The sequence below is a fragment of the Colias croceus genome, chromosome 26 (genome assembly GCF_905220415.1).
Source record: "Colias croceus chromosome 26, ilColCroc2.1".
Classification (NCBI taxonomy): Eukaryota; Metazoa; Arthropoda; class Insecta; order Lepidoptera; family Pieridae; genus Colias; species Colias croceus.
This window is the reverse complement of record NC_059562.1, coordinates 3,181,402-3,194,677: the sequence shown is the minus strand read 5'-3', so window position 1 is coordinate 3,194,677 and position 13,276 is coordinate 3,181,402. Positions and strand designations below refer to the sequence as shown.

Sequence of the window (13,276 nt, the reverse complement as noted above, 5' to 3'; positions counted from 1 at the left end):
CTAATTACCGTGTGTCTAGCACATTACGTATGCACTTTACTGCAACATATACTCTGTTTAAACATGCTTGTAGTGAAAATACATTTGTATATTGGATTGTAAAATATCTTTATTTTTATCTGTAGTGGAAAGAATTCAAGTATAAGAGCTAGCGCGCAAGAGCAACTTTTGACTCCACAACTATTTTGTCTCTCCCAACTATGGGCTAGTATGAAAGTGCGCGCACGTAGCGACGCAACTCCCCATAGAGTTGATGGGAGAGACAAAATAGTTGCGGAGACAAAAGTTGCTCTTGCGCGCTAGCTCTTATAAGGAAATCAGTGAACTACGAATGCGAAAGAATTTGTATAGAACAGGTATTAAAATATTATTGGCCGAAGTTTATCCATACAATTTTCACTAGATAAAGGTTCGTACATGTAATATACCTACAAAGTATAAATTGATATATTATTCAATTCTAAAATTGACATAGATATAGTCCTAACATCCGATTGACCGGGAAAGGGAATAAAATTGACTTCTTTCCTACGACATAACTCATAATATACTTACTTACATATAATATAATATTAAAACATTTAAAAAAATCTTAAAAAAACGACCAGTTACATAACAAAACACAAAAGAGAAATCCGCCAGAATTCGTATAAAATCATAACAACCACATGCATAAGCAAACCGCATACTTTTTACATGTCCGCGTCACACATGACGTTACGCCACGTAAAAAATACCTTAATCTCTGCTTACCAGATGACGCAAATTTCAAGCTTAAGTGAAATAAATTTCGCAAAAATTTTTGTTCAATTTCTAACAGCGTAATTTGATATTGAAAATAAGAGCTGCGAGATCGCTATGTATTTCTTAAAGTACACTTCAAAAGTGTTCTACAATCTAAATGTAATTGGATTTTCTTGTAAAATACATAGGTACTTGTGAACTTGCATATTATATTTATTTTATTACAACTATGTACTAAATTACTCCTATAAATATTGTCATATGCACGTAAGATCAGCTCACGTCTTAGCGTAATTATTAAACAGCAAACAAGACGAGTCATTTTAAACGTGCTCCTTGTAATAAATATACAGAAAAATGCTAACTTTATTACCACTATACGTTTCTACGTGTCTATAAATAAAATTATTGCAAATCCTAAACGTAAGATTTGTTCTAATATGTCTTTTGTTTCTGTGATAGGTATCTTCATCATCATCATTATCAGCCCATGTCTGTCCACTGCTGGACATAGGCCGCAATCATGGCACGCCACTGAGCCCGGTCATTCGCTCGTTATCGCCAGTTTTGCATAGCAACCCTGTGGATGCCGTCACTCCACCTTGTAGCAGGTATTGTAAGTTGTAAAAAAATAATCGAATATCTATTACCCTTTCTAAGAATGATTTTTTAAATAGAATTAGTACCTTCCGTACCGAGGTAATGTGACTACTAACTGTGATAATTTATCATATATGTGTAGAATATACTTATAATATAATAATTATTATTATAGAAAATATGAAACTCATTTAAACGAAATATCCAGTGTAATTAATTAACTTATTTAAAAAGCACGATTTGCAAAACGCTCAATTTTTGCAACACATTGATAAGAACGTCTTGTGACCTAACCTGTTAAACCGTTTTGTAATCAGAGAGATAAAAAAGGTTATAGTTATTCATAACGACCGCGACCTGTTCAATCACCAAATGCGATTATTGTAAATTAAAACCCTTTCAAACTTACTTGTTAACATAGTGTTTCGAATTCAATAGGTAAAAATTTATACATTTTATAAATTAGGTATGTAGAGCACTTTACGTCTTATCTAGGCAAATTTTTCATTTTGCCAGTAGGCAAGAAGACGCGGATGTCTTACGTCCTATTAAAGGAACAGGTAGGTACTTAATGTAAAAATAAACACGCATCCCTCCCTGCATCAACAAATTATTCCAAATATTGGTAAGTACACGAATCGACAATCGACATGACAAGGAAAACTTGTAAAATTCGATGTCAATCATCAATGTCGCAAACGATCTCAGCAAGTGTAAGTGCGAAGGTGATAATCTGTCATTGATCAAAACCGCTGACACTAAGTTACACAGATTCCAAACGCCAAACTTCCTACTCGACATCTTCCGCGTGGGTTGACAAACCTTCAAAACTAATCTAGAGGCCTTTTACATTTGTATCAAATGAAAAATTGATCTGATTTGTGATGTTTTAAACTTATTTAGGTTATAGAGGTAGGTATACTAATGGTAAATTGATTTTTAGTTACAATATAAGGTATAGGTATGTAGCTTGGTCAATATCTTGTTATAGAGAGACTAGAGAAATATTCTAGAGTTTATATATTTGGGTTTCTAGGAAACCCCTTACCTATATAGTCGTAAAAAAGTCCGGTATTACCCGATGACAAACTAAGAAGACATTTACAAGCATATATCCTAATTCATTAATTACTATTAACTCGAATGTTTGTAATGATGTAGAATAGAGTAGAATAGAATAGAATTCATTTTTTGATGTTACTTTTAAATTCAAAAAGGGGTGTAGATGTTATTTAAAGTTATATTGCGAAAACACATGCTACTTTGTACAACTCGAATAAAGTTGTTAATATAATACTGCACATAACACAGTTTACTAAATACTTAATACGTGAATGTAAAGCTAAAGCTAGTTATACAATATCCGACTTATATAATATCACTCCTTTAAACAGTACAAAAGCACTATATCATGCCCATTGTGTAAGCTCTTTAACCAGTCAGTCAGAAGTCCTTGTTTATCCTAAGTTAAAAAGGAAAATACCCCGCAAAGATTTTTATCAAAAAACAGCATTGTTTGTCGTTATAATAGAATGAAATCAAAACTGTAATTATTTGATAAGATCGTTTTTACGTCCAGAATTAAAAGAAAAACAGGTCTGAATAATTTAACAGGCCTCTTCATAATTACTCATTATGCTTAATTTGTATTGTTTTAATAAATTCTAATTATTAAATTATAAAAACACATTTCAAAAGTACTTGTAAAGGAATCTTGCTCGCCTCTTGTATAGTAGTTTAACCAAGCGTGGTTAAACTGAGAGGTACCTACTGAGATTTGATCCTTAGACCACAACCTAATCTAATAAGTTGACTGGGGATTGAAGTTTTAGCACCTAAAGATACAATTTTCTTGGTTTTTAAAATAATGTTTTTTTCAGAACTAACACAATTTTATTTTTTACATTTGACCTGAATTAAATAACGTAATAAGTATAATTAAACTTTAACTAAGTTTAAGTGAATAATGAAGCCACTGAATAAATTACGCCCATTATTTATAATTGTAGTAATTAAATAATTTTATTGTACGTTTATTTATAAAATCGAGTTGAATAAATATATAAAATAACTCTACCGGGTATTTCATATAAGATTTGAAAAATGTTATCCTCCTATAAAATTACTTCAATCAACAACAATTCCAAGTACCAGCATAAATGACTAACTATTTAAAATTTCTATAAACCATCGCAATGCTCAATAAAATTGCAACAATAACACAACATTTATCTCGAAAACACACTCGTGTATAAAAATGATTAACTTTCTCCAATAGAGTGTGAAGTGAAAGAAAAATATATTTCCAAAGATAAGGCGTGAGAAAATTCCATTTTATCAAGATTCAATGAGGTAAATTGACACGTTGTTTGCTTTACTCAAGAGTTAGAAAATCGTGTTAGTATTTATATTATTGAAGGGTTTATACTTGCTCATTAAAATGTTATTTAAACAAAGCAAAGAACAAATTATTTTGCAGTACCCTAAATAGCAACTGGACGTAGAGTTTTGTAATGTAGAGATTTTGAGTTAGAGTCAGTCAGACTTAGGCAGATAATAATAATTAAAAAGAACAGTAGGTAGATGGACTAATTACTGTGATTACCAAGTTCAGAAGTCAGTAAATATATAAGAAAAAATCAAGTCATACCTACTTAGATATAAAATCTCAAGATAATTCAAACTAATGATACGTGTAAACAGACCACTTTCCTAACAACTCCAAGACTAAGGAAAGTCACCGTGGACAGACAATTATGTGGGTACAGAAATAATTTTATTTCGAGAACACATTTTATCATAAACATCAAACGTTCAAGGAGATTCAGAATCCCACTCAACGCTGTAAAGCCTTCTAAAATTAGTCACTACCAATTCTGACTACACCTAAGTAATAAATATGTACCATTATGTACGAACCGAGTTGCGTCAACAGCCTGAAGAAAAACAAAAACGACACGAAAAGACAAATTCAAATTATATTAGTTATCAACGCTAATTAGAAATACAATTATGGTGCAAACCGATAAAAAAGGAGGCAGGTAGCGTGACGATCACAGAAGGAAAAACGTTCGAGATCACTCCTCGTGTTTTTGCTAATCCGCACTTATAACCTTGGATATTCCAGTGTTTGAGCACAATATTTGTTTCTGCACTGTTCACTTCACTTGAAACCACTGATTACGTATTTAATTGTTTTTTTTTTTTTGCACGAGCGTTATGTCGACGCGTGCGGCCTCTACGCGCGGCCGTGAGCGACTGGTGTCGCGTGCGCACACAGCGAAATGTCGCTTGCTGAAAGCGACACTCCTGCGCATACAACTAGTGACATTTTCTCAGCAGATGCAATTCAGCGCTAATTCGCTTAGAGATGCGAATCCAATGCTTTCTACGGACTACGACAGTCAATTTCTTACACAAAATCTGTGTCTCGCTTGATTGATGGTGAAAACTGAAACGACATTTCAGACAATCGATATCACACGATTTTTTGTGAAATTCTTATACAGCAATAATAAATAATAATAATTGCGCATTATTTGTACACATAACATAAATTTTATTCAGATTTCTCCTTAGATATACATTGTAATATTACGCCTGGACTAACTTAAGTATTGCTTCATTAAAAGAGTAATTAAATTAACATATAAATTACCTACAAAATATAAACATTAAACATCCATAGTAAATAGTAATACAATGATGTCTCTATCATGATCATTCATCATCATTAAAGAACCAATAATTACTTCACATTACATTATGAACATGAGCCCTCTAGCGTTATTTGTAACTATAACCTTTTAAATCACATTTGGCGAAGAAAACTCATAGATAAAACTATAAAGGCCAAGAGATAGGTAAATAACTTGATTGCTTACTAAACAATCTTCAGTAATTACGATATACCATCCAAAGGTCAGATAGATTAACGGTCATTACCAATTACTAGCACAATCATATTTTTTTTCATTCATATAAAATCAAAGATGAATTCATATTAAAAAATGTATTACAAAGGTAAGAAAAAATATTTTCTTTAATCGGATCTTGTTACCGACTCATAAAAATAAAAGTTTTTATATTTTATAAAACTTTGTTATGGTCTACCTACACTCTACAGTCTACACTCTAGCATTCCCTAGCGCGCATACGATTTGCTCTTCCTTAACAATCTATTAATGAGATAATTACTACCTAAAATTAGATAATAATGGTCGATAAAACTTAATTAAACAGGTAATTTCATAATCGCTCTTCTGCCGTATAACACAGATAATATCTTATCAAATTCATCCCAATACATAATAGTGTACAGTTAATTATTATCAAAATAGATCATTTTGTGAAAAAAGATAATATACTTATCAATTTAATAACATTACTTTAACGACATTTCGATAACATAATATGGCACCTATATAATTTAATGTCTTCTTAATGCACGTATCTCTTTACCATATTCATAATATAAGAAACAATAATTAATATAGTTCAAAAAATAAAAAAGACGTGTGGCACTCGGGGACTGCCGCGGTAAAGCTATTGCATGCTATGCCTTCAAGCCACACCTCCGCCCGTCGGAGTGAGGAGCGTGAGGTTTTTTCGTTACGGAATTTCTCGATTCGGTCCCCGCGCTCAAGGCCCGCGATAGAAGCTATGCAATAGCTTAAAAAGCATGCATAAACCCATGAAATTATAGTCACAGATCCTTGATGTGATCATCGTAAGATGTCCCTTCTAAAGTGGGCCAAAATCAAGTCACAAAGAGTCGTTTACATACAAACATATACAAATGGAGCTAATAAAAGTATGTTAAAAAATTTTGGTATATAATACGGCATACACTGCCGTAGTAACTCTTAAAAAAAGAACAGATTTACCAAAACCCAACGGGAAATTCCACATCCGCGAGCGCCATATGCTTTTCCTGCAGTTATTAATCCTTAAAACCTTATAAGTTTCGGTCCATCTGTTGCGTTCATGCTCTGCGTCATGCTTTAAAAACATAAAAACACCTGTTGCTTCACAATAGCCCAAGGTTAGTTTGAAGGTCAATGGCACTATATGTTTTTCCACCTATTGTATGAAGAATTGCAAATAATAGACATTATGTATGACAAGACAAACAATCGGAACGATAAATGATTACGGAATAAAATTTTATAATGCACTAGCGGTCCGCCCCGGCTTCGCCCGTGGTACATATTAACGTTTTCTCTACATAAGAACCATCCTCGTACTTCAAGGAATATAATAAAAAAAGAATTATCGAAATCGGTTCAGCCGTTCTCGAGTTATGGAATTACAACGAAAAGTGGCATTGATTTTTATATATTAGATTAGCTGCTCCGCGCGGTTTCACCCCCCTGACTCCACTCCTGTTGGTCGTAGCGTGATGGTCTATTGCCTTCCTCGATAAATGAGCTATCTAACACCGAAAGAATTTTTCAAATTGGACCAGTAGTTCCCGAGATTAGCGCGTTCAAACAAACAAACAAACTCTTCAGCTTTATATTAATAGTATAGATTTAATAATTTCCTGTGTAAGACTCCTTAAAATATTATTTACATTCAATGGAAAATAAACCAATGTTAGACCTCACATCGCTATTAATTAAATAATATCAATTACTTAAGCGTATTAATTTTTCATTAAATTATAAGTACCTTTTAAGAAAAATCTAATAGTCATATAAATAAAATATTCAAATTACTTTGCTGTATCTCATTTTTATTATGAAGTAGGCGTAAGGTGAACTACTTAATTTTTAATGTAATTCTGTGTGATATTAAAAAACGTGGAGGCAGAATTACAAAACGAAAATAAATACAGAAACTCTCAACTAATGTATAAACGTTGTGCTATTAATGATTATTAATTTTACACAGGAGTACAAGTTTTACAACAGTCGTTAAAAATGTTCACTACAGATATCCAATAAAATTTTAGTTAGTGAAGCAACATTCTAATGTTGCTTCATCGAAATAAACTATTATGCTATCGTGATCGTTACGTCCTTTAGGCATTTAATTAAATGTCGTCATTTAATGAACGGGCTAGTCATTCAATCAAATCGCAGATTCAGCAGCGGCCACATTAATTCTGTCTGAAAAATCGTAATAATCTATATATTAACTAATAATTACGTCGTCATAATATGCATGATTGCCACCACCCTTGCGTCACAACTCACAAATCAACAGACTTCCCGGTTCCATTGAGAGACAACAATTAAATAAACGTTACGCAACATTAGCTGTCTAAACAAAAAGCGATGTTATATAATTAGAATTCGAGCAAAAAGTTAAATGTAACGGTTAGCGAAATGCAATCAATTGATGAATTACGAAGCTATAGCTATAGGCAAGTGAACGTTGTCTGCAAGGTCGTGGCAACCGGTCCCTGGCCAAATACAGCCTCTCAGGTATTGGTCAACTATATGCGTGGAATTGAATTATTAGCGTGGACACGGAGCCTTTAACTTGCCCAACCTTACACTGACGTCAAATGTCAATTTTGGATTGGAGAGGATGCTGTGGAGGTGTTCTCTAATTAGGACTTTGAAATATTTTGTTTAAGCTATAAAAAAATATTACCTACGTGCAGGACCGTTGGACTACTTGTTGATAGAGTATCTGATAGCTTAGTAAACACTCCATGCTTTATATTTTTACTAGCTTTACACCCGCGGCATCGCTCGCGCAGTCAAAGAAAAACCCGCATAGTTCCGGTTCCCGTGGGATTTCCGGGATAAAACCTATCCTATGTCCTTTCTCGGGTATCAAAATATCTCTATACCAAATTTCATGCAAATTGGTTCAGTACTTAAGGCGTGATTGAGTAACAGACAGACAGACAGACAGAGTTACTTTCGCATTTATAATATTAGTATGGATAAAGAACGTATAAGTAACTAACAAATAATCCAAACAGAACATATTCAAAAGCTGTAGCAGTTAACACCATATCTTTCTAATATAAGTGCGAAATTGGCATAGCAAAAACCGGCAGGTGTAAAATATTTTTTTACCACAGTAAGCTACAATTTCATTACCCGCAATGCATCTCAGAAAACACGAAGATACTCCCTTGAGCGTGAACATCGATTATGATTGTTATTCATCAAAATCAATTTCATAAATTACGTTCGAACAGCTGGTATAGAATTTAGACCTTAAATACATTAACATAACAATTTACGCGATGAATTTAAAATATAACGAGAGTACTTAAAAAAATACTAAAAATTACTAGCTGCTTTAGATGAAAAATAGCCTATGTTACTGAAGAAAGAAGTCGCTTTTCAATGGTGAAAGAATGTTTGAAATCGGTCCAGTAGTTAATGTGTGAAAACATTACAAACATCACACAATAACACAAAATATGTTTCCTTTTTAACATAAGTGTTAATTAGAGTTAATAAAATTAAATAACGATGTAATATACAACACTTATTGTATCCAAGATAATTCACATATCTATTACCTAGCTACTGTATACAGTATCCATGTATGAGCGCAAGTCAAACAACTAGAAAGTAATTTGCATTTTAGTGCATACACTCAGTATTTATCCTAGTTATTACAAGCTAGACGTTGGAAGCTGCATATTTACCCAGCTCACTGCGTCAAGCAAAACTGTATTTGCTCAGTAATTGGATAGACGCACTCTAATCAACCGAAATGTGATTACAGCACTTTGGTAAAACACTACAGTTGATATTTGTACAGATCATGTTGACATGGTATGTATCTAGGTGAAAAGTGTAATTTTAAGTTTGAAACAATTAAACCGGTTATATGAATTAATAAGCTTAAAATAGGAAATCTAGCTGTATGATTGATAACAAAGTAATGGAGGTAGATAAAGTTGCTAGCTAATAAACTGTTTTCATCAAGTCATTTTCTAAACTAAATTACCTTCTTCGTTTTGCTGAACTATAAAGACTATCCATTTTACCGCGTGCGATTATTTTATAAAGCCCTTGTTATATCTAATAACAAGCATCGTAACATGAACAAGTAGACATAGCCTATAAGGTCCGTATCACATCATGAAATGGGAATATTTTATAAAACTTATTTCTAATTTCTATAGAGAATAAAGTACATAAGGTCCACATGAAGCTAAAATTAAACTTGCAAACCAATGTGGGTTAGTAGGCACATAATAAAGCCTGCGCAGGCGCCAGCGCAACGGTCAACTAACGTCATTCCTCACTGTATGTAAAATACATTAATCGATAAGTATTAACGATAATATTTTTGTGACGTTTTTGAAAGTTGTCTGGAAAATATTGTAACAAAACGTTGTTTTATTCATGCCGCTATTACAAGCTGATAATGTCAATCAAATTAATCATAAATATGGGTGAATCATCATTCATACATACGATTAGTTTGATTCACTGATGATGGATTCTTCTTTTTTAATCGAATTCTATAACAGAGGGATAAAATCTGTTTCTCTATTCCTTTTGTCTGTACTTTGTTGATTTTTCAATCAGTCTGGAATACATTAGTTGTTAAATGACTTTAAATTTACGATGCAATACCAAAATACCACTAAGAGAAGGAAGCATAACAATGTTTATATTGTGTTGACCCGGGATAAAACATCATAATGTTATGTCTTGACGTTGAACGGTATTTTTTTAAATAGGTTCAGTAGTGTCGGAGCCTATTCAATTCAAACAAACAAACAATCAAATATTTCCTCTTTATATATGTGTTGTATGTATTTTTAGTAATATAAGTAGTTGTTAAGTGTGTGTAACATGTGGCAATAAATATTTTTCTTTCTTTCTTTCTTCTTTATAATATTAATGTTAATTATGTACACTTTAGTCTAAACAATCTATACGAACCATTTGTAAAACGTTCTGCAAACTATACAGACAGACAATATAACAGTTACATATGAAGTCTTGTAACTGCAGCCTGCAGGTAAGTGGTAACTAACCGGGTGACCATTACGCGCTATATTTCACAACTTTCGAAGTCCTCCATCTCGCTCGCACATACGCGATGAAAGAGAGAGGGCGCATTGAAAGCTCCGTGGACGTGATCGGACTGATTTATGCAGTGTTGCATAAAATTGGTGCAATACATTGTTTAAATAGACTGATATACTGAATAACAGATATTCGCCGATATTGTTGACCGTTTCGCAAGTTTTCGATTTATGTAGTAAACGTATTTATACGTTAATTTAACATAAATCGTTTATAAGTTTTGCTTGAAACATGACGAGCGCTTGAATGTCCCGTTTTACTGAAATATATACTTGGCTAGTCCTTAAATGACACGAAATTCAATATTGGCACAAGCATTATGTTTTAATAGCTAACGTAGTAAATAACTTTTACTTGAATTTTCGAAATAAACACCAAGATTATAATATAATAGTGCAATATTAATAAATGAGGACATTTTTCGAAGAATTTAGCTACATTATTTCCTTACTTAAAACAAACAGTAACTATATTGTCTAGCCTTATAATATCTGCAAAGTAATGAAGTAATCGGAAAAGTACAAAACATTTAAACCAACCAGCCTTCAATACCAATGCACTAGCTATTAGCCCATACAAATTAACTACTACAGTTACGCAAACTATAAAATCGCCACAAATTATACACAACTCAATCTCTGTCACTATGACTGAATGTTGTTTGCTATTTCTTAGTCTACATAATTAAATATTGCGTTTATAAACTACTTCTAATAGTCTAAGATCCGGCTGCAGGATTAGTGCGCTCATCGGTTTTTTGCTGAAAACCGAATTTTTATGTATATTTATAATTAGGAGAATATATATCGACTAGGTTGCCAGTCAAAATTTGGCCGCAAGCATGTTTAATTAAAATTTTTCTAATCGATTTTTGGGAAAAAAATTCGTTCACTTGTTTTTTTGAATAAAATGTAGTCTACATCACGGCAAATGATATAAAGATTCAAAAAAATCACGGTTGCCGCTTTTCACCTGGCCGCAACATCTTGGCAGCCTGGTGCAGACAGGTATGATTTCGATTCATTTTTACGTTCATAACGTACATTTATGAATCATATATCAAATTAAAGCTAATTTTTTTCTATTTATTATCATATATGGTTGCCTAATTAAATCCGGCCGCAAATAAGGGTTGCCGGCTGTTAAAAATTATATATATTTACGCCTATTAGTACACCGACGCATTCTTTTTATGTATATTTATAATTAGGAGAATATATATCGACTAGGTTGCCAGTCAAAATTTGCCGCAAGCATGTTTAATTAAAATTTTTCTAATCGATTTTTGGGAAAAAAATTCGTTCACTTGTTTTTTGAATAAAATGTAGTCTACATCACGGCAAATGATATAAAGATTCTAAAAAATCACGGTTGCCGCTTTTCACCTGGCCGCAGCATCTTGGCAGCCTGGTGCAAACAGGTATAATTTCGATTCATTTTTACGTTCATAACGTACATTTATGAATCATATATCAAATTAAAGCTAATGTTTTTCAATTTATTATCATATATGGTTGCCTAGTTAAATCCGGCCGCAAATAAGGGTTGCCGGCTGTTAAAGATGTTGAATATTTAAGGTTGAGTGAAAGAAAATATGTCGTCCTTTTCAAAATGACAAATTTAAAAAGTAATATTGATTTAATATAATTAACAGCCGATCCTCTCTTTTTCTCGTTGTTTCGCTGCCGCACGCGAATGCGTCGGTGTACTAATAGGCGTAAATATTTATAATTTTTAACAGCCGGCAACCCTTATTTGCGGCCGGATTTAATTAGGCAACCATATATGATAATAAATAGAAAAAAATTAGCTTTAATTTGATATATGATTCATAAATGTACGTTATGAACGTAAAAATGAATCGAAATCATACCTGTTTGCACCAGGCTGCCAAGATGTTGCGGCCAGGTGAAAAGCGGCAACCGTGATTTTTTTGAATCTTTATATCATTTGCCGTGATGTAGACTACATTTTATTCAAAAAAAAAGTGAACGAATTTTTTTCCCAAAAATCGATTAGAAAAATTTTAATTAAACATGCTTGCGGCCAAATTTTGACTGGCAACCTAGTCGATATATATTCTCCTAATTATAAATATACATAAAAATTCGGTTTTCAGCAAAAAACCGATGAACGCACTAATCCTGCAGCCGGATCTCGTACTATAATAGTTAAGTAACACACGTAGTTTTCTTTGCAAGTTAAAATAGTTCTTCATTCAACAGATACTTTTAAATAATATAACAACTAATCTCTGAACAGATTACAAATAATTAGTTCATTTTACAAAATAGAAGTGTTATTTGCGATTATTGTTCGATGATTATTTCACGCTAATTTTTGCTAAAATGAAGCAGACACTGTTTTCTTAAAAGTAATACCTTATAGGTACCTACTTAAAATGACATTTTATGACCCATACTTTCATTTCGAAAAATTCATTGAACTACATTTAAGTACATAAATATCGAATCAAAAGTGGATCATAAAATTATTTGCGAAACCAATAACTTGTTTTGCGCCATAGCATACTTTAAAAGGAGTGATTTTTGTTAATATTGCATAATATTATATCGCAATTAAGGGAGCATATATTAAAATTAAGTAAATAAAAGCAAGCTTACCTTTTGGGAATTGTTTCTTCTATATCACAATAATACAATCTCCTGCTATGCATTTCTCTTTTATATCTTCACTTCTATTAAATGCTTCACAAATCCTTTTATAGCGATAGTTTAGTATAAAAATATATAATTATCAATAATTTAAATATTATTAAAATCTATAGATATATAATAAATTTGTAGAAGGGTCAATTCTGTACATTGAAAATATTGAAAAAATAAATAGTAAAATAAATATCACGTGAAAACTAACGGTTCGATTTCGATGAAACTTGGTATAATTATACC

The 13,276-nt window shown here is 32.3% G+C and overlaps 1 protein-coding gene across 5 annotated transcripts in view; it reads right to left on the bottom strand.

Annotated features, from left to right (window-relative positions):
- The window catches only part of LOC123703576 (IQ motif and SEC7 domain-containing protein 1), a 171,929-nt gene that overhangs the window by 51,549 nt on the left and 107,104 nt on the right, over positions 1-13,276 (bottom strand). Inside the window, exon 1 of one of the 5 annotated variants that reach the window (XM_045651657.1) lies at positions 4,368-4,591. The exons of 3 other annotated variants lie outside the window; for them this stretch is intronic. The gene's annotated coding sequence lies outside the window, so the exon portion shown is untranslated. Of the gene's footprint in view, positions 1-4,367; positions 4,592-13,276 lie in introns of those variants that run through there. One more of the 5 variants, XM_045651658.1, reaches the window with a different exon arrangement.